Here is a 21,977-nt window from a genome sequence, read left to right on the forward strand (position 1 = left end):
GGTACATTTGGAATGGTTTCATGACATTTAGCCTCTCTCTCTCTTGTTGTTTTATTGCAAAGCTCTGTTGAAGTCTCTCTCTCTCCCTCTCTTCTCATACACGCTATTGAGAAGCTCTCTCACACACACAACCAATTTTACACACACCAACTTTGTTTCTCTTACATACGGCAACACACGAACAAAATACGGCTCAAGACCCACAATAATTGGTTGAAGATTGTCATGCAAAAAGCCATTGAAGCATAGGAGAGTTCATGGCATAAGTTCAAAAGGCTACTTTGAAGCTTTCTCGTCAAGCCTTTTCTGCATTGACACTTTGGTTTTCTTAGCAAGGGTCTTGAAGGGGTGAGCCAATGGGTGACTCTTTGATGATGTTGATTTCTTCTTGCTGCCCTTCTCAAAGAATGGTTTTGCTCGATTCAAGGAGTTGCCGAATCCATCTTCCAAGACTTGAAAATTAGCTTGTGTTTCTGTTCGCTCATCCATTCTTGCCTTCATTGTCTTCACATGGCCCAATGTTCTCCTCAATCCATTGCAAGCCTCCTCAATCAAAGGCTGGTCCTGTCCTACAAAACAAGACAACTCTTGCCACAAGCATTGAAGTGTCTTCACATTTCCTTCTTGCTCAAGTACTTCACTACATACATTGTCCCCCCCTAATGCGGCAACATCATCACCATTTGGTTCAAGCACATCAATAGTAGATACATGTGAGTGAAGATCGACACTAGACCTAGAAGCATCTCCCCATGCTTCATACATATGTTGGCATTGCTCCATAAGTGAAGCATGTGAAGCACCCCGCAACAACATCACCTTAATTTGGTGCTTGCAAATATTTCCAAGCTCTGCCCACGCACATGTGCAGCATGCCCATTGGCAATCGGAATTGTAGACTGTGTAAAATGAAGCTTTTGTGTGCATGCTCTCCACAATAGCAACACCACCAACCTGGAATGAGACATTAGCATCTGGTATATGAAGTGCTCGCTCATAAGAATTCTCCACTACTCTTTCAATGGCGTTGTTCCTCATAAAACCATTGTCCTTCAACTGCTGCGCGCATACCAATAATATGGCAAGCATGATGATGTTAACTTGTATAAGAGCCAATCCACCCACCTCGAACTCATCCTTTTGGAAGAGCCCAAGAACTTATATTTGAGCTGCCCATGATATGACTCTATTGCTCCATTAGTGTCTTGTCCTGAATGTGGAAGCAATCGGGAAGCACGCACCCACATTTTTGCACATAAAACAAATGAAGTTAGAAGAGCAAGACATTAAGTGCGAACAAGAAGGAGAGCAAGTGTGCATTATTTTACCTATAAGAAGAGTATGTATAAAGTTTAAAATTCAACCTTACCTAGTTTGGCCTCCCAATAGGTTTTGAAATACTCAATAAAACTCCCCTCATCTCTAAAATCGGAGTAGAAGGTAGAGATCATAGCCTTTGCATCCTCCTTGATTATCTGGTCTGTAGAATTTGCTGACCCTTGCATGTTCATGATATTTCCCAAAGACCAAAACATAGAAGCTCTTTTGGGCCATTCCTTCACCTTCTTAATAAGGTGTCGGAGCCAACAACGTTTGACATGCCACAAGCATAGAAAAATGGGTTGATTGAACACCACCCTACGAAAAATAGAAAGGACACGTCACATAGAACTCAAACACACGGTTCTCATTAGTTTGCACTCAACACATATTAACATATGGTCCTAACCTGAGCGCATTAATCTCCGTTTCGGCATCATCAACCATAAAGGCTCCGGGCTCCCATGATTTATGAAAGTCAAGCATATTATCTCTAAACTTGGTTAACCAAGTGCAAGTACACTCAAATGTAGCTGAAGATGTAAGCACCCAAGCAATGGGCACACCATTGCGATGACCATCAAAAACAAGGATTGTATACAAATGAAACTGTTCATGTGTTTTAAAGGAAAGTGAGAATGTGAACAAGAAGTAAAAAATGAACATTTATTATAACTTAAGAGAATGTGAACAAGAAGTAAAAATGATAATTCATTACACCACATACCTTATATTTGTTTGTGCCAAAGGTAGCATCCATCGCAAGAAGGTTCCTATTTCCGAACTTCTTACACATCTCCCTTTGCCATGGTGATTGAATTCCAAGGATAAATTCCTTGGAATGTTCCACATCTTGCTCCTGGTAGATAAAGGTGCTTGATTGATTCTCGTGACACCATCTCTTGGTGCTTTCCGCATCATCTGTGTGTAGCTGGTACTGATCAATAGCCAGCTTGCTAGATATATTCATGATGTCACGAATAGACAAAAAGTCATCCCTAACCATAGTAATTGTAGGGTCATGACTTTGGCTTGAATGCAATGCTTGGACATGCATCTCCAACACTTGATGTGGAGAGAAACCACGATATAGCATGCTTGAAACCCATAGTTTCTTTTGCATTGAGATCCATGGAGAGAACTTCAAAGAGGGATCAACAAATCTTATACCATGACAAACCTCATCATTTGCATTTGTGTGGTATGGATGTATGTAAGATATTATGGCAAGCCCTGGATCTTGTGCGAGCCTCTTGACACTAAAATGGCATTTACATCCACGCTTTCGCTTGCCCTTTGTGATGGGAGGGCGCCTTTTCTTACATGGCTTCTTTGCACTTGGCTGTGTCAACTCTTTTGTTTCACTACGCTCCTCCATCTCACCATCTTCACGATTGGACTCGTCACCACTATTCTCCTCGACCTAAACATTATCTTCGCTACTAGTGTCCTTGCATTCATTGAGCTGGGTAGTTTCGACATCTTGCCATCCGCAATGTTAGATTGCATTGGTGCTTTAGTGCCAGCAGGACCAAAACCACACCAAAAGCTAAACAACACCAAGAAGCAACGATAAACATTTCATTGTATGTGTGTGTGCGATGAACTCTGAATGGATTAGACAAACTAAAACAAATACACACTTACACTATCTTCTCAGTCCATGATTCATGTGCAATCTTTGTAAGATTGGAGGCATCTCGGTGATGGTGCCTATATTTTTTGAAAGATGTCGGAAACTTTGCATTGTCAGCTTCTCCTTTTACAAAATCGGCAACACGGTTCCAAGGGATTTTTGCTTCGCGTACAAATTTGTATTTTGAACGATTCTCATATGAGTGCACCCAACACAATGCTGTCGAATCGAAGACACCGATGGGGGGCATTTGAGAACTCATGGCATTCTCTAAGCTTCAGTTTTGGAGAGACATGAATAACCAATTAAAACCTGAACCTGTTGAACCAAAAGGTCACTAAGCAACAAGCAATGATCCAACCAAAAATAATATAGTAATAACCATGTAGCAGTTCTGATGGTATATACAATGAGCTACCATGAAAGGTAGAATAACATAAAAGAAACAGTCCAATAACAAAACAGAGAACAAAAACGCTGAACTGTGGGATGGGTAGGAAACCTTTTAAACTGAAGCTGTGGTGCTGGTAGAAACGTTGCCTGCGAACGAACTGAATGTTCTCCTTCACGGAACCTGCTTGCAAACGTTCATCTGCGTGGAGAAAACGAGCGTGTCACTGGCTGAGGGTTGGAGGCGTGTAGCGGTGTAGCTACACGCTACAGCTGGAGCGTGTAGCGTGTGGGGTTGGAACGCGGCTCTGTATTAATGTATTAATGACGGCGGGTGAAAAACGGGTGCCTGTGTATTGATGGCTGCTCGGCGTGAGAAAATCGGGCGGAATATTTCGGCCTGGCGGCTGGTGCCTGCCACATGGCTGATGTGCCACGTGGGTGCCACATCAGCTAGCAGGCCGAAATCTAGCTTGAGCCCACACGTGCTTCGGCTCTCTCTCTCTCTCTCTCTCTCTCTCTCTCTCTTGGAGAGGGGCGAGCAGATGGCATGGCAAGTGGCGCATAGGGCTGAACAACATGCCTTCCTCTCCCTCTTTCTTGCAAAAACGCTAGCAGGCTGGTCGGGCCAGCAGACTTGGGTGCTTTTGGCTAGCGGGTAGGGTGGTACACTAAGACTTGGGTGCTTTCTCTTGACGGATGGTCAGCAGGGAGCACAGGTGGGAAGAACAGCACGTACATGCCTTCTTCTTCTTTTTGATGAGGGGACTGGGCTGCAGGAAAAGGAGAGCTGAGTAGGGAGCGTAACTCTTTGAGGATTGGCAGGGCTGGACTGCAAGAAGCATCGAGTTGGAGAACAACCTTCTCTCTCTCTCTCTCTCTCTCTCTCTCTCTCTCTCTCGGGAGGAGGGGTTTGGCAGATTGGAGAGTGGATTTGAGGGACTGTTTATGGGTTGTTTTGATTGGCAAGTACAAGTCACTTGATGTGTTTCCCGACATGGAATTGATGCAAGCTCGCATAGGTGCATATTCATAGAGTAGATTACTTTCTTCCTGCTTGAAAGAAATAGAGGGACCTACAATTGTGGGAATATCTATGTTTCCAGATGTTTCTTAAGGAAACAAGTCACTGGATGTATGCCGTTGTTGGCACTGTCTTTGAATGGTGCTCTGTATGGTTCTGTGTGGAAATAGGACAAATGTTTCAAGGGGAAACGTACCTAAGGGTTGCGGAAATAGGTCGTAGCTTTCTCGAGGAAACATGTGTTTTTTGTTTTTCCAAGAGATAGTCACATGCAGGTAGTGGGTACATGAATGGACACATGTTTGCTAACAGCCTTGCTGTTGATTCGACAAGGGTTCGGGAATCCATGACTGAGATGGATAGTGTCCTTGGAAGGAAGAGAGGGTTGGTACATGTGTGGTGACTGTATGGTTTGTTGTGCTATGATACGAGTTCTCTTTTGGAAAACAATTTGGAGTCGTGATGCAAGAGTACTAGATGTGTTAGGGAGTGATGTTGTTCATAGGGTGAGAGGTTATGGATGGTTGTGGCAGCCTTGATCATGTGAGAAAGCTTCTATAAGCAGGATTCAATGTGAAAGAGTCTTTTGATGTGAACAATAGCTGGAATTGTTTGTGAATGCCGAGTGAACATGAAGCCATGATGCAGGGTCTTTGCAGGCTTCAGTTGTTCTATTGTGACGGGGCTGATTTTGTAGCCTTATTGTAATCAAAGCTCTTATAATCAATTAAAGAAATACCGCAAGGGGCGCCACTACGTTTTTGGGCCAATCGGTGTTCGTGTACTGTTTGCACTCTAGCTCCCCCTGTTTGTTTTCCTTTTCTAGGTGTTGAAGTGTTTTGTATGTGCAAGTTTTTTTTTTTTTTTGCATCGCCCTTTGGTTTTGTCTGAAGGGGCTGAAAGGGGCTTTACAAGGTTTCGTTTGCCGAGACATCATCGACTTTCTTAAGTAGGCAAGCCTGTGGTTACTTTGGCCGAGACAATCGCCAACTTTCCCAAGGAGGCGAGCTCGTGGTTGTCTCATGAGAGTCACATCAAAAGCTTCAACATGTGAAAAGTGAAAAGGAAGTGCAGGAGGTAGTATAGGACTGTGTTGGAAAGACGGTAGTCTCCCTACGTATGCAATATGGGCAAGTAGACTACGCTCCTAGCTCACCAATGGAATGATAAACACTCCTTTCATCGCTAGGGGATTCAACCCGGTTAGGTGCATGGAAGCTTATCCCTTTCGGGAGAGAATGCTATGAACACCACTACCTTGACATAGACTTTACACACACAAGCTCAATCTTGCCATAGCTCATTCACTCATCATCCCGCTCATTCATGCATCCAATACAAGAAGAAGGCTAAGCTAATGCACACACAAGCTCACTCATAAGCACACAAGCTCAAAGCACACTTCATTCTCAAGCACTTACTTCCCTAGCATGCACACAAACCTTGAAGCTTAATGGAACTTGAAATAAACATGCATTCTCATTCACTACTCAAGCAATGCCTTGCCCATGGATAAGCTACAAGCTATGGAGAAGCTTAAGCTTGAATCCACTACCACACAAAGCCTAATAGAGAATTCACAAGCATCAACAAAGAAGCATGCACACTAGAGAATAGAGATGAGAAGAGAGAAAAACATCATCTCATTGCATTGAATTAGAAGAGCATTGCTCATACAATAGTGTAGATGGAGAGAGAGAAGAGCTTGCACCTCTATGAACAAGAGAAGAGCTTGCACCTCTATGAACAAGAGGGAGAGCTAGTCTCAAGAGAGCTCAAAGCATGAGTTCAGCCCAAAGTGTGTGTGAGCTTTGAAATGAGCCACTATTTATACTAAAACTCCTAAAACTCCCAAAACTTCCCATGTGGGATTATTCTCAAGCCCACTCCCACACTCACCTATAACTTGGAACTCTTGTCACCTACAACTTGGAACTCTCTACAAGAGCCCTAAATAAGAATGTCAAGTCTCTTGTTTTCCTGCTTCCATCTTTGTGTTGCATTGATCACCGCTCGTAACGCAACATTCGAGGAGTGTTTTCCTGCTTCCATCTTTGTGTTGCATCCTTGCATTGATCACCGCTCGTAACGCAACATTCGAGGAGTGTTTATCATTCCATTGGTGAGCTAGGAGCGTAGTCTACTTGCCCATATTGCATACGTAGGGAGACTACCGTCTTTCCATTGGCGCCACTAACGGCGGCGGGGAAACGACCTACTGTTGGTTGAGGATCCTTGGCAGCCATTACATTCTAAACATTCTAAACATTCAGTGGATAACCTCCGAATCCCACCTTGCGGGCGAAGGTGCTTCAGCTGCTGGCCGCCGCTGAAGGGCCGCAGCAAAGGAGGAGGAAGTGAAGGTGAAGGTGGCCGCGAGAAGGCTGTAGCACGCAGGCACGGGGGAGACGCCTGGCATTGGGGTTTGTGTTTGGCAACCAAAGAGCTGTCTAGCGAGCAGCAGAAGGGCTGGATGCACAGGCGAAGAGCAGAGAGTTGCTTGGGTTGCTGCAAGATGTGGCTGCTCTGCTGGTGTAGCGACGGGGAGAGCTGAAGGCCACGGGGGCTGGAAGATGCCGGCTTGTAGAGGGTAGCTGCTTTGGTGAAGCCCTGTAGTCAGCAGAGAGCGAGAGGCCGGTGGCGTCAGCACTCACCCGCAGCAGTAGAGAGAGAAGAAGGAGGCGGATCTGAACGCAGCAGAGAGGAGGAGAGGCCTGTAAGCGGCCGTCTCTGCCTCACCCGGCAGAGAGAGCGAGGAGGAGAGGCTGGTGGCGTCAGCTCACCCGCAGAGCAGAGAGAGAGCGGAGGCGGAGTTGAACACAGCAAAGGGAGAGCGGACGTGGTTGCAGCAGCAGAGGAGGCGATCGGATAAGGCACAACAGAGGAGGAGACGTGACTGCAACAGAAAAAGCAGAAACGATAAGGTGGCCGGTGCAAAAAGGTTAGTGTTTTATTTTTTTATTTTTTTGTTTTGTTAGTCTTTGATTTTTTAAAATCTGCAATTTCTGCATACTAGGTAATTTTTAGGTTTTTTTGTATTTTAAAAATAAAATAAAATAAAATAATAATAATAATAATAATAATAAAATCTATAAATTATGTGTTTTCTTTGGAGTCCACATTTTTTGCATATTCTGTATTTTTTTAAATTTCTATAATTTTTTGCATAATTAGTGTAATCTACATGATTAGTATTTTTAGCATAATTTATATTTTTATGTAATTATTTAAAAAATAAAATAAAATAAAATAAAATATATATTTACACACATATTTATGTTAGTTGCATTTAGTGGTTAGGTAGGGTTTATATATATATATATATATATATATATATATATATATATAATAAAAACAATAAAAAATTTTCAAAAACTGGACACTGCAACGTGCTAAAAATAGTATATGAAACTACGCTTGAGAACAATACTAGGGGGACGTAACACTAGTGCACCATCTAGGGTAACCACTCAAGGGAGTGGCACTCAATCGGTTGTTGGCAACTTGGAGAGCATTCTCGAGACATCTTCGGAGTCTCAAACAGAGAGCCTCTCAAGAACCGAGAGTGATATTTCAATGGACGTAAACGAGTCATTTGGCATGAATAGACCATCCACACCCATTGGTATGGTAGATTCTGCTAATCCATTTGAAATCCCAAATGGGGAGTTGATTGACAACATGAGACTCCATTTCTTGTATACAAACGCGCATGGCAGGTGAGATCTACAAAGATCCAATGAGCCGGTTTGTTGTTAAAAGACATTCATTCTGCATTTGAACCAGCACCATGGGTAAACTACCAAGATGATATGTACATGGGTAGAAATGGAGTACGCTACGAGGTCACCAAAAATCTTGAATAAGTGGATGCTTTGGGTGTACTTCAACCTAGCGCTCAAGCAAAGCAGAAGAAGGAGCTTCCATCGGACCCAAATGTGCCAGGAACATCGCGCAGACCTGGTACACCCATTTCTTTACTTGAAGAATTATTTTCTGACAGGAATTGGGAGGATAGAGAAAGAACGGGAAAAGAAAAAGAGACCAAGAAAAACCCATAGGACATAGTAAAAGAAAAAGAGACCAAGAAAAACCCATGGGACATAGTAAAAGAAATTCTAGTAGTTAAAATCTATCAAGGCGACCCAATTAAAGAGGTGTATAGGGATGTGGTAGAAACCTACTATGCAACCACTAAGCATCCGAGCTTAGAGCTTCCAGTCACGCATACAATAATTATAGAGCATCTAGAAGGTTTCACTAAGCATGTTCAGGATAGATGGAGGAACGACTTTAGAACCCTTGAATGGCCAGAGGTTAGGGAAATGACATGGAAAGGAAGGCCCCTTTTCACTGAGGTGTCTACCTTAGACACGGCATGTCTAGATGAATCTGCCTTTCGAGGAGAAACACTAGCACCACCATGGGCTAGAACCCCAAGTGTGGCTCGACCAGCACCTTCCATGCGAACAACTGCTAAAGAACCAGTCTTTCCAATGATTGATCCTACGAGGAAACCCGGGGCTATTAGAGAATCTAGGAGAGAAGAAAGACCATGAGCAAGTGGATATGTACCTCCAAGAGAACCCCATAGACCAAGTGAACTGACTTTTGAAGAGCCTAGAGTTAGAGGCCAAGACTCATATAGGAGACATGACGATGAATATTCTAGAAAAGTGAGACCATCTGCGTTGCAAAAGCTTGTCAAGAAGTATGACGGATCCGGTGACCCATATGACCATATAGGGGTGCGTCTATTTAGCGAGCCAAGAGCAGTGAGCACAGAGCAGTGAGTAGAAATAAAGTCCTTGTGAAAGTGAGCAAGTAGGGGCATGGTATGATGTTAAGCGAGCATGTAATGTTAAAGAGAAGAGTGAAACCATAGTGCAACTCTATAATGAACAGAACAAAGAAGACTAAAAAAGTTTAAAAATGACTATTGCAAATAAAGCATTTTCAAATGAATGGTGCGGATATAAAAAATCACTACAAAACTCATACTACTTGGCTCGCTAAAAAGACGTTGAATTGGTCATTGAGCTACTAATAGAAACAAACTATTGAAACCACATGGAAACCACAGCGACCAGAGAGCATAGAAATCAAGCCATTAAGATGCACACCAATTTTAATAGCCATACCACTGACACAACAATATAATACTCTTTAGAAACCATAACCATAGGATTTAAAAATTTTATAATCCAAATAAAAATTATCCAACAATCAGCTACATGCTATTGTAAAAAACATCTAGAAGCATAACATCCATCAAAACATTACTTCCAATAGTCCCAAAAAAATGATTGTCTCAATTAAAAAAAAGACTATCTCTAATGGCATTCTGATGCAGACATGTGATCCTCTCATAACTGCAAGAGACACAAAGAAAAGAAAATAAGCTTTATCAATACAAAATTATTCTCTACTAACATATTTATCTTTTCAACATGCATACCTTTGCTGAGTATGGTTCTAACACAGGTGATCATAGATCCGCTCATCCTTGTCTAACATTATGGCATTGCGATCCATAAATGCTGCCACTAGCCCAAGAGTTCCAGTGCCAGCAAACAAATCCAAAATCGTGTCCCCAGGACGACTGAAGACGGAGACGATGTATTTGCTAAGCCGCTGACCTCTCTGACAACCGCCCCGCCATGGTCTACCCTTTCTCTTCACCAGATCCTCCGATGGCACTCTTGAAAATGCACACAAACCATTAACCATATGCCATAAAGATCACCAAAAATCATTTTAAATTCTATCTTGATTTGAATGCATACATACATGTCAAAGATAAGATCTTGCCCTACATCAAGATCATCACCTAGTGCCAAATCCCTTAGTTGATCCCCATGCATCACAAAGCTTGTAGCAGGAGATGTTAAGCGAACAAAAACAGCCAATATTAGACAAGTGACCTACAAGCAAAGACACATTGGTTGTTCATGCATTTTCACCTTAAATGGGACAAAGAAGATTTGCACAAATGACAGCCCCAAAGAGAACAACACCAATACCTGGGTAGTAATCATTTGCCCCATCTTCTTCCCAATAGGTGGAGTACACCTCACAACCTGTCTATGATAAATGCCAAACCCAACGCTCTGTGCAACCTGCTCAATGGTCACTCCTTCCATAGTGTAAAGGCATGTAAAGAAGCCTCGATCCGAGAGACAAGAATCAACAACTTTAAAAGTAGAGTCATACATGCCATCCCCAATCTTATTCCAATATGGAACCTTGTTTGCAATACAACCTCCAATGATGATATTTGAGGGGAAGTCTGCAAATATCAACTCCACACAGTAATCGGACCCTCTACTCTTGACATTCCCTACATAACATTCATGGCATCAAGCACTTGCTTTCCCAATGAGGATGCATCCTCCATGTTCACAAAAGTAGCTGCAAGGTCCTCAATACTGACATTGAAGGCATAAATGGTTCCTATAGATAGGTTTTTGACATTTAACATACATAGTCTTAAGTCAAAACAATCGGATCACGATAGAGATGAGGTAGGAAGCTCACATACCTGGAGCTTGCAATGTCTTGGTTATGATGTCAGTTGGTTGTATCCCGCCTGCACTACTATTGGATGTCTGTTGTTGAGTCTGCTCCCTATTTGCTTCCATTGCTCGATTCACCTCCAATGCACGATTCACTATTTCCCTCCCTAAATTCACTGGCAATGACTTACGAAAAGAAGCCGATGCAATCGATGTTGCATGTGATGTGGATGTGGCCTCATTATGATCAATTTGCTGGCTACGAAGCTCCAATATAGACTTATGTTGGCGATATAGATCAAGCTCCTCCTTAGGCACATGGTTTCTTTCAAGGTCCAACCACCATGGGCAGAAACGAGACTCTATGCTTGACATGGCCTGTTCAATGACAAACATGGGTAAACACAACTCACCCTCAATATGAACATGTTTCTCAATCATGGATTCAAAATGACAAATTCAATCACTTACTCTTCCAAGCTTCAAATCGGCATACATATAAGATTGATTGTCAACACAAAGCCACACACTAGCGAGAGGGGGTAAAATATCCAATTGGTGCTCCTCAATTTCAGAAAGCAACCATCTGCAAGCCAAAGCCCAAATGATAAAACAACACACAGAAAGAAGCATGCATGTTTTTTAACAAGGAATATCTGGGTTATGTTGTAGGAAAACCTATAAACGACTCACCGTGCAGCACTTTGTAGGCCTGGTTGATGGTCAATATCATGCCTCCTTCGTGCACTTTGAAAGCCCTTTTGAAGTACTTTCTTCTGCATAGAACAACAAAAGAGGTGAATCGGCTCTCACCTGGCAACCTGACTCGATCGGCATTTTTAATATCATTTTGGATTCTCAAACCCAGCTCCGTGATCTGAAGCCAGTAGGAGTACATGTGCAGCCATTCCCTAACCTTTGTCTTATCATTTGGCATACCCTCAAGTGATCGCACTGCAGCCTGAGAGTTGTCCAATAGCTTGACAATGTGAGCCTTATCTGTGTCTCTGATGCAAGCAGAACCTATCATATTGAGCTTTTCCTTTGTGGCCACATGATTGGTTGACGCCTGCCATGGGAGGGAGAGCACCGCACACCAAAAGGCCTCACCGTTGGAGGGATCAGCAATCCTTGCATATTTTGATGTTTTTCCTCTGTAGAGAACTTCTACCTTTCGAGTCACATTCTCCCTAGCAGACCCGGCAAGTGGTCCATTTGATGCCTCATCAATTTTTTGCTCCATCTCGTCCTTGAACAAGAGCCAAGTCATAATCTGGATTGGCAAATGAAGCCAACTGGGCCTTCCTCTGGCAGATGCACTCTGCATCTCTCTCTCAACCCACAGCTTGTCCTCGTTGTCCAAATGTGCCATGAGAGTTGTTAGGTCGGACTCTCCCAATCTTCTTAGTTGAAATAGACGATCACCAAATGTGGTTGGCACAAATGCATAATCATGCGTCCTACAAAACAAAGAAAAAATATGTTAATATTCTTGAGTACAAACAACTTACTTGACATAGAAGGAGACTCTGATAACAAATTAACTTACTTGTTCAACCTGGACAATGAAAACAAAAGCTCACCCACATCCCTCCGCTCGAACACATAAAATTTACAGAGAACACAACAATGCATGGACAAATCCCCTTGAAACCCTGTAATAAAACACAAAATTAGGAAGGACAAAGAAGCATAAGAAACTATAACATCCCAATGAGAACTCACCTGTAGAAATGCAGTCCATCCAAGCATTACCATCAAGAATATGCACCATTTTTCGGCTCAAGTATGGACCCCAATCGGGGTCAAGTGCAAGAGTTTCCTCAAATTGTTGATTCACAGTCCTCCAATGCTCATCCCAAGATTCCTCCCTCTCTTGTGTCAATGGTGTCTCCTCCCCTTCCAAGTCCATAATTGATACTGTGAAAGCTCCCATGCTCTCAATGTACCCACCTAGTTTTTTGAAGCTTCGAGTAAGAGACTTATCTGTTGAGGGAGAAACCTTTCGGATTGCCTCCATCTGGATCATCCTACAGAGAGGAACACGTGGAGGTGGAGACCTAAATTTGACTCCTATCCTATCTAAAAAGGCTTGTGGAGTAGATGTCTCAAGAATCGTCCCAAAAATATCAACCTTATTTTTTTTCTGCTTGCTTCCTTCAGTTTGGGTTGTGACAACTGTTTCTTCTTGATCCTCTAGTGGATGTGTGTTCTCTTCCCCCTCTATCTCTCTCCCAGTATCCTCAATATTCTCACCTTCATCCTCATTATGACCACCTTGAGTATTCTCACCCTCATTTTGATCACCTTTATTTTCCTTAATTGCCCCCACTACATTTTGTCCATCCTCCTCATTTCTTTCATCACTATGTAGATGTAGCTTATCCATATCCACCTCTCCAAGTTAGTGTCATCTATGATATGTACCGCATGCTCCGTACTAGGGTTTGAGAAGGCGGCTTGCTCCAAAGTGCTGGAAAAATCAGCTTGCCTCCTTGTGTGTCTCGATGAACTCTCACCTGGGCCAACCTGCACACTCTTTTTCCGCTTAGCAAGAGGTAACTCATCCATTTTTGCACAACAAGAACCTTTCAAGCAAGATGCTCTAGTGAAATGACTCGAACTCATTTGAAAACCAGATAGCCATGCAAAAATACAAGAACAAATCTTCAAATAGTATTCTACTCGTATTGCATAATTAATTGATTATTTTAACAACAAATTCAGTAATATGACACAAACTTAAAGAAAAGGTGGCACATTCACTAAAAGATTAAATTCAATACTGCAACACAATCATCAAACAAAGGTGGCACATTCACTATCCAACAAAACGATCAACTCATTAACAAACAGAATATCTTTGAGATATCATATGGAGTGCTTTAGCCCAAATTCCAAGGCATTCAAAGCTATATTGAATATTTTAAAAAAATCTTCATTGGAAAATATTTACGGAGCCCTTTTCAGGTGTTCAATTCAAGGCATTCAAATTTATTGGAAAATATATAAAGATTCGGTAGCCCAAATCTGAAGGCATTCAATATTGAGTACTAATAAACTTTAGAAGTGATATTTCGCAATCCAACACTTTTTTAAGGACAAACTTTTTTCTTTTTGTGCTATTGTTCTTTAGATGCACATGTTTGCTGGTCTCCTCTCTCGACTGTGTGAGCCGTTTCTCAACCAAGAAGACATCAAATGTGAGTTTTTTGAGCTTCTTGTATACCCAAAGTCTGCATAATATAGACAGTAGTAAGAGAGACAGTCTATGCAATGTGTTTGAGATAGCATCATATAGATAGCATGTTCTTACACTACTCTCTCCAAATTTTCTGCCGGCCGGGGGGATCCAAGGGGGGCCGGCACCCCTGAAGCTTGAAACGAACTCAAAATCGTGATGATTTTTTCAATGCTCGGCAGCAAAACATCCTATTATTTTGTGCGCTGAGCGCACAAATTAATTCAAGAAAAATAGCAAGAAGTAACGCCGCACATCTCATACTGTGTGTGGAGTGTGGCGGCACAAAACATCCTATTATTTTATGCGCTGAGCGCACAAATTCATTCAAGAAAAATAGCAAGAAGTAACGCCACACATCTCATACTACTGTGTGTGGAGTGTGGCGGCAGCAAAACATCCTATTATTTTGTGCGCTGAGCGCACAAATTCATTCAGGCAAAATAGCACAAATTCATGGATGATGATACCTTTTTGTGTCTCTTTGTTGGGGAGAAAGATTGGAGTGGGGAGAGGGCCCTGCGCATGAGATCAGCGTTTCTTTGCTGGGGAGACGTATGATGCTTCATGATCGCTTCTCTGCGTGTGTGTTCGAGGGAAGATGCTTCTGTGCGGAGGACGACTAAACGCCTTAAGTAATTGCTTCATAAGAAGTAGTTGACTACTAAAAACCCTAAGTTAGGCACTAGACAAATTTTTTTATCCTAACACTAATGAGATTCAACACTAAAATTTAAGGGTTTGGTCAATATTTTTTCAATTTTTTTAAATCTATAGCACAGTTATGCTATGGCATCCAACTGGTAGAGTTTTTGAAATCTAACAGGAGATTATGAAAAAGTGCAAGAACTAACACAAAGCAAATATGTGTGTGTGTGTGTGTGTGCGTGTGTGTGTGTATACATACACACACACATAAACATATATACATATGTACATGTACTCTTTTTGATACCCTTCATTATGACTGTTTTTGCAATAAATATTTTTATTTGCTTCTACCCATAGTCTTAAAATGAGCCTGGTAAAATTGTATTATGGCTAGTATATGCTATTGATTAGAGCAAGAACATCTAGTATTAAAATATTTTTGGCTAATATTCAATGTAAATTCCTTAATTGTTGTTGTGATTGCATTATGCAGGGAGGCTCGTGTTTTCCTCCTGGGTGCATGCATCCGAGTCCCCTTCTTGAATGGCAAATGTCTTGTGTCAATCAACATGATCCGGGGGAAGCTTGGAACTATTGGTGGGATAAATGTGGAGGCCTTACTTGAAATTGGAGGAGAGTATGAGCCCATTTGTCCTTTACACTTGTATGCAGGGATTGGAGACGAGGCATATTTTATCCTGGAGCATTCATTGTCCTCTGTATATATTGCCAAATCAGAGAATTATTTTGAGACCCCAGAACAAGGCACCTCAACTATATTTCCTCCCGGTTCTCGAAAGAGTACTCCAATGTAAGTGGCATTAACATTGACTTTGACATTTTCTGTTTTGCATTGTGCATTGAATTAGAGAGCATTGTGCAAGTTTGCAATGACTTGGACACTGAAGAGATAGAAGAAATCAATGTCCAAGCACATGGGTCATTGCAAGAGGAGATAGAGGTCTCTCCTGTGGAAAAGTGCTTTCAACATTTGGAAGAGGAAGATGTTCAATTTGATACTGCGGTCTCTTGCTTTCAAATAATCCGCATGTTACCTCCTACTGATGTCTTGCACACTTCAATCCATGATTGTGATTACAAAGGCAAGGTCAAAGAGCTTCCCAAGGTGTACCCAGAGTTCAGTACATATGAGCTTGAAGGTGGGAAAGGTATGGAAGGGATGGAGCAAAAATACGAGGGCAACATTTGGACAAAGCCACAAACGCAAACTAGGGCCAATAAAACTTTTGTTCTTAGGAAGAGCTTCTGCGGGGGGAACCTTCCAGTGCATGAATGAGCACTGCTCCTTTAGGACACGTATGAATCAACCAAACAAACTCCATTGGAATGGGCAGCTGATAAAATCTCCAAAATATGGGAATTTAGCAATTGGGAGCTTCGGGAACCTTGAGTGTTTTTTCTGCAAGCATGTGCCAATGTGTCTTAAAGAATGTCCTGCTTGTGTCTATTATTTTATGCCAAAAGAATCAATGCACAGCAGACTATTTATTCATTATGGCAAACATACACACATGGTTTCCAAGGGAATGTGCCGAGCATCGATACGAAATATGAAGGCCTTTGTAGCACGTGCAGTGGGCATCGACCACAACGCTGGGCCCAGAAAGGTACAAATGATTGTGGCAAGGGAGGTGGTTCTAAGAGCATTCACTGATGATGACAAGGCACAGGGAGAATTCATGACAGAGAGGGAGCTATAGGAGATATCGCAAGAGTTGCAAAGTTTGATAAATGTCAAAAAGTACGTAGGAAGTGCAAGTTAGCAAAGAATAGTATGCAATTATCATCTTTAATACACTAAGTATGCTTTATGAATGCAAGGTGAAGCAGATGGTAATGCAAACACGAAAAACAACACAGCCTCTGGGTGAAGGATATGAAGCCATTCTTAATCTAAAAAGAACATGCCATTTTGAGTTCTTCCATGGTTCTCGATTTCCATTGCAAGCCACCACTACTATTGAGCGTTGCTTTATCTTTAAGATGTCTACTACGGGACCTGGTTCTGGGATTGACATTGTTCGGCGAATGGACAAGGATGGTTATGGGGATCTTCATCAAGCATGGGTCTGCTTTGATCATGTGCATCGCGAGTGGATACTGGATGGCATACAATGGGAGCACATGTTTATGACCACATGTAAGTTACAAGCGGTAGAAAGCATTGCTTAATTTGTGTCTTTAATATAACTCTGTTTCCATTTGTGGCATGCAGGATTGGTGAGCTATTGACAATAGCAACTTGTGAATTTAGAGAAGAGGATGAGGATGCTCAAGTCATGTTTTGGGAAAATATGAATTTGGTAATGGTGGAGCACACAGGGAAGGTAGCAAATTTTTTTAGGTTTATGGCGGATGAGGCTGGCGCTAACTGGAATGCAGTGAGACGTGTCTTCAACGACAGAAAGGAGATGATTGAAAGGGAAAGGTCATGTTTATGGCATTGGGAAGACAACCTTCGTGTCCACACGCAGAGGTACATCTATAGCCCACATCAAGAAAAGCACAGGGAGATGTGTGAGAAGTGGAGGACTGCCCTAAACAAAGAAAGTGCCCTTCAGCAATTTCGCAGGATACGAGCATGGTGGGCAACTGGCAAGGCAGCTGATAGAGCTTCTTAGCTGGTTGAGTTGGTGGCACTATAGGGTTAGTCGTCGATGGGGTCATTTCATTTTAAAGGTAATGTTTGTAAGAGATTATTCATTGTATTATTGTGTGCCTCCTACTTATGTGCACTGCATTGTTTTTAATCAATTTCTACCACTCTCTTGTAGGATGGAGAGCCTATTGTCAATGCTCTTGTCCCAAGGACAAATATGTCAGAGACCAAGCATGCAAGCTGGTTGGCAGGGGAGGGGTATAGGCAAAAGATTAGTCTTTATGATGCTTGTGTGACAGATCTAATCAATGCTTACTTCCAATGTGCCAGACAACTGGCTTTCTTGGAAGGAAAATACACAGGTTGTGGGCCTACATTGGAGCTTTTGGTTGAGAGAGCTCTTTCTCGACAGAAAGCAAGTCCATCCCCAATAGCTACCTCACGAGCAGTGGATGATGTAGTGGCGAGGACCCCTATGTTTTCAAATAGGGTAAAATTCAAGGGTGAGAATAAAACTATTCGAGCCAAAAGGCCACTACATGACTCGACAGAAAAAAACTTTGGCAACTCTAGCCATAGGCCTGAGTTTAACTATGTGACAAGAGAGAGGTTAGAGCCTGCAATAGAGGTCGATGAGCAATGCTAAGTTTTAGAGAGCCTTGAAAGTGATGTGCATGATACAAAGTGGGCCTTGCAGAGGATACCAACAGTGAATCGAGTTGAGTGCAACCACTGGGCATCGGGGAAAAAGTGTAGCCCAAGGTTGTGAGGGGGTGATGTCAGTCCTTGTTTTTGGAGTGATTGTCAACTATCCTCCTGGAAAAAGGAGAAGTATTGCTATTTTTGTAATACAGATGTTAGGCACACTTGGAAAATTACAAAGACAATATTACATCCACCAGAGGATGTCCCTTGTGTTTAGCCCATTGCTAAAGGTACCAAGTTACAAGTGAAAGAAGCCTGCAAGCTTATTAGAGCAGGATATGACATTGGTATTCCTCTTGAGTTTTTTCTAGAAAAGGAGCTTGCAAAAGGCACTAGCGAGACAAACAAGGAGGTGAAACAATTTCCATATCGACGAGGAATTTCAAAGGCTGCATCTGGTCAAATCACTGCGGCCTTAGATATGCATGCAGAAGTTGTAGGCAGCCATATACATATAGAAGGGGTAAAGGAAACATTTAGTATTAATCCATTGACCAATGGGAGCCAAGACACACCTCTAATAGAGGTCACTATTCAGAAGAATCCAATGTGTTCATGTGTGGAGTTCAGAGATAGAGTGGCCAAGAAAAGACCATATCTTGCATGCAAGCACATATACTTTGTGTTCTTAATGATTCTTGGACACGATGTGAACAACAATATGCATATTCATCGAGTTTGTATTTCTGAGATAATTGTAAAAGACATGCTAACTAAGTCTATTAGAAGTCATCCTCAACAGCTTTAGGAACCTGCAACCCACTTTAGTTGAAATATGTATGGGGGTCATGTCATACCAGTTGAACCATAGTACGAGTTTATTAGTTATTGTTTTGGAAATGTTTTGGTTATTTTATAAATTTTCCTGTCTATTGTCTTTTGTTTGCTAATGGCTCTCCAACATTGTGAATACTATAGATTCAACATAGCGAGCCAAGCAATATGGGTTTAATAGTGATTTTTTGTATCTGCACCATTGGTTCGAAAAAAAAATTATTGCAATGGTCATTTTAGAACATTTCATGTATTCTTTGTTTGATTGCTACAGAATTGCACTGTGGTTCCACTCTTCTCTTTAACATTTCATGCTCGCTTAACATCATACCATGCCCCTACCTGCTCACTTTCACAAGAACATGAGCTCTACTCATTGCTTTGTGCTCGCTGCTCTTGGCTCGCTTTTTGACCACCCCCACCATATAGTAGCTTTTAAGCAAGCTATACATGCGGAGCAAGTCACGGATACGCATACACAAATCGAAGGATTTGGCTTGACGCTAGAGAGTAAGTCTTTATCATGGTTTCATACTTTAGAGCCTGAGGCAAAGCGATCTTTCGATGGGCTGGAAAAGAGCTTTATAGCTGGGTTTTCAAAAATGGGAATTAAGCACAACGGATACGCATACACAAATCGAAGGATTTGGCTTGACGCTAGAGAGTAAGTATTTATCATGGTTTCATACTTTAGAGCCTGAGGCAAAGCGATCTTTCGATGGGCTGGAAAAGAGCTTTATAGCTGGGTTTTCAAAAATGGGAATTAAGCACAATGCGGTAGCTCAAATTTACGCTTTTAAGTAAAAAGATCAAGAATCTGTGTGAGATTGCGTAAATAGGCTAAAGCAGTACATCAATCGATGCCCTGACGATGAGAAGCCAAGACAAGGAAGATTAATTTCTATCTTCCTGGAAGGCTTACGAAACAAGACGCTTCACGCTCACTTGTAAGCAAAGAAGCATGTCATCTTCAATGAGTGTTGCATGGATGCCATGGATTACGATGACAACTTTGACATGACTGGCATGGGAAACCAAGATAGTCATCCGGATGATAAACGTAGCTCTGGGAAGGGCTCTGACTCTAGTGTGCCATTAGTTAATACAGATCAGATTGCCGAGATAGTACTGAAAAAGATGGGACAATACTACAGACCTTCCTACTGACCCCAACCATCATACATGCATATTGTACCTAAAGGCCCCTACATCTGTGGAGGATGTGGAGAGCCATAAAACCGAGCAATGCCTAACCTTCTCACCATTGGTTGGCAATCAACTAACAAAGAAGTGGTGCCAGCTTTGTAAATGAAACTACACACATGTGACTTCGGACTGTAATCACATTGCAAGGATACAAAGGGAACAAGCAGCCAACTCTGCACCTAGACAGCAAGTTGTGAACCATGAGAGAACCTTAGTTGCTGAGGAGCAAGCACGGCCAGTGCTAGAAGCTCAACCTCCTCCACCTGGTACAACTTTCTTTAGATATGTGGAATATGAGAATCCTGAATTAGGTATGGAGATGGTTAGCTCTCAACCATACTACATCGAAGTGGAGCATCCTCTTGTCGAACCCTACTTTGAGAACCCAACCGGACCAAGCCTAGCTCATGACTTTAATGGAGACCCAAGCTCTTTGATGCTTATAGGATCTCAGCCAACCAAGACTCAAGGTTATCGAGGACCTTATCCTACAAAGAGACTATACCCCACGCAACAAACAGGACCATGCTACAAATGTGGTGGACTACATTGGGCGAGAGAATGTCCAAACAAGAAACGACCCCTCTTAGCTAACATAGGCACAACATCTACGTTTCCACCTATAGAGAGGTTTTGCCAAGGGTGTAGCATTGACCATCTACCAAAGGATTGCTTGTTGAAGCCTGCGGATCTGGCAGCACAAAAAACTAAAGCGCCCCTCAATAATGTTGAAGTGATTCCATCACCCACGACATCTGAGGAGGAGAACGAGCTAGTGTCGCTAAGAGTAGTGACTAGAGCCCAGGCGCAAAAGAATGTCAAAGAGGTTGTTGAGAAACCCTCTGAGATTAAGGTTCTATCCAAAGATGGAAAAGAGAGAAAGAAATCAACTCGACGTAAACCACGCAGCAAGGGGAGTAAGAAGTCGAAGGAGCAGAAGAGCTCTGATGGAGGAAACTCTATCCCAAAAGAGCTAGAAGGAATGTTGAAAACGAAACAAATCGGAGAGAAAACTCAAAATGAGCAAAAGGGAAAAGCATCCGAGTCTGAGGAAAGCTCAGGAGGATCAGTCCTTGTGGACAAGGTGTACGAGCCTTTAGATGCAGCGCTTCAAGCGTATAATAGTAGGATCAGTCCTTGTGGACAAGGTGTACGAGCCTTTAGATGCAGCGCTTCAAGCGTATAATAGTAGGATCACAGCTCTGACCGAGCTGCCTAAGAAGCTGCAGGAATATTGTTGCGTGACGAGTGGTGATCAATGCAAGGATGCAACACAAAGATGGAAGCAGGAAAACAAGAGACTTGACATTCTTATTTAGGGCTCTTGTAAAGAGTTCCAAGTTGTAGATGAGTGTGGGAGTGAGCTTGAGAATAATCCCACATGGGAAGTTTTGGGAGTTTTAGGAGTTTTAGTATAAATAGTGGCTCATTTGAGAGCTTAAGGACACATTGGGCTAAACTCATGCTTGAGCTCTCTTGAGATTAGCTCTCCCTCTTGTTCATAGAGGTGCAAGCTCTTCTCTCTCCCCATCTACACTATTGTATGAGCAATGCTCTTCTAATTCAATGTAATGAGATGATGTTTTTCTCTCTTCTCATTTCTATTCTCTAGTGTGCATGCTTCTTTGTTGATGCTTGTGGATTCTCTATTAGGCTTTGTGTGGTAGTGGATTCAAGCTTAAGCGTCTCCATAGCTTGTAGCTTATCCATGGGCAAGACATTGCTTGAGTAGTGAATGAGAATGCATGTTTATTTCAAGTTTCATTAAGCTTCAAGGTTTGTGTGCATGCTAGGGAAGTAAGTGCTTGAGAATGAAGTATGCTTTGAGCTTGTGTATGCATTAGCTTAGCTTTCTTCTTGTATTGGATGCATGAATGAGTGGGATGATGAGTGAA

This window comes from Cibotium barometz, chromosome 13 (genome assembly GCF_041138505.1).
Source record: "Cibotium barometz isolate CiBa-2024 chromosome 13, ASM4113850v1, whole genome shotgun sequence".
Taxonomy (NCBI): Eukaryota; Viridiplantae; Streptophyta; class Polypodiopsida; order Cyatheales; family Cibotiaceae; genus Cibotium; species Cibotium barometz.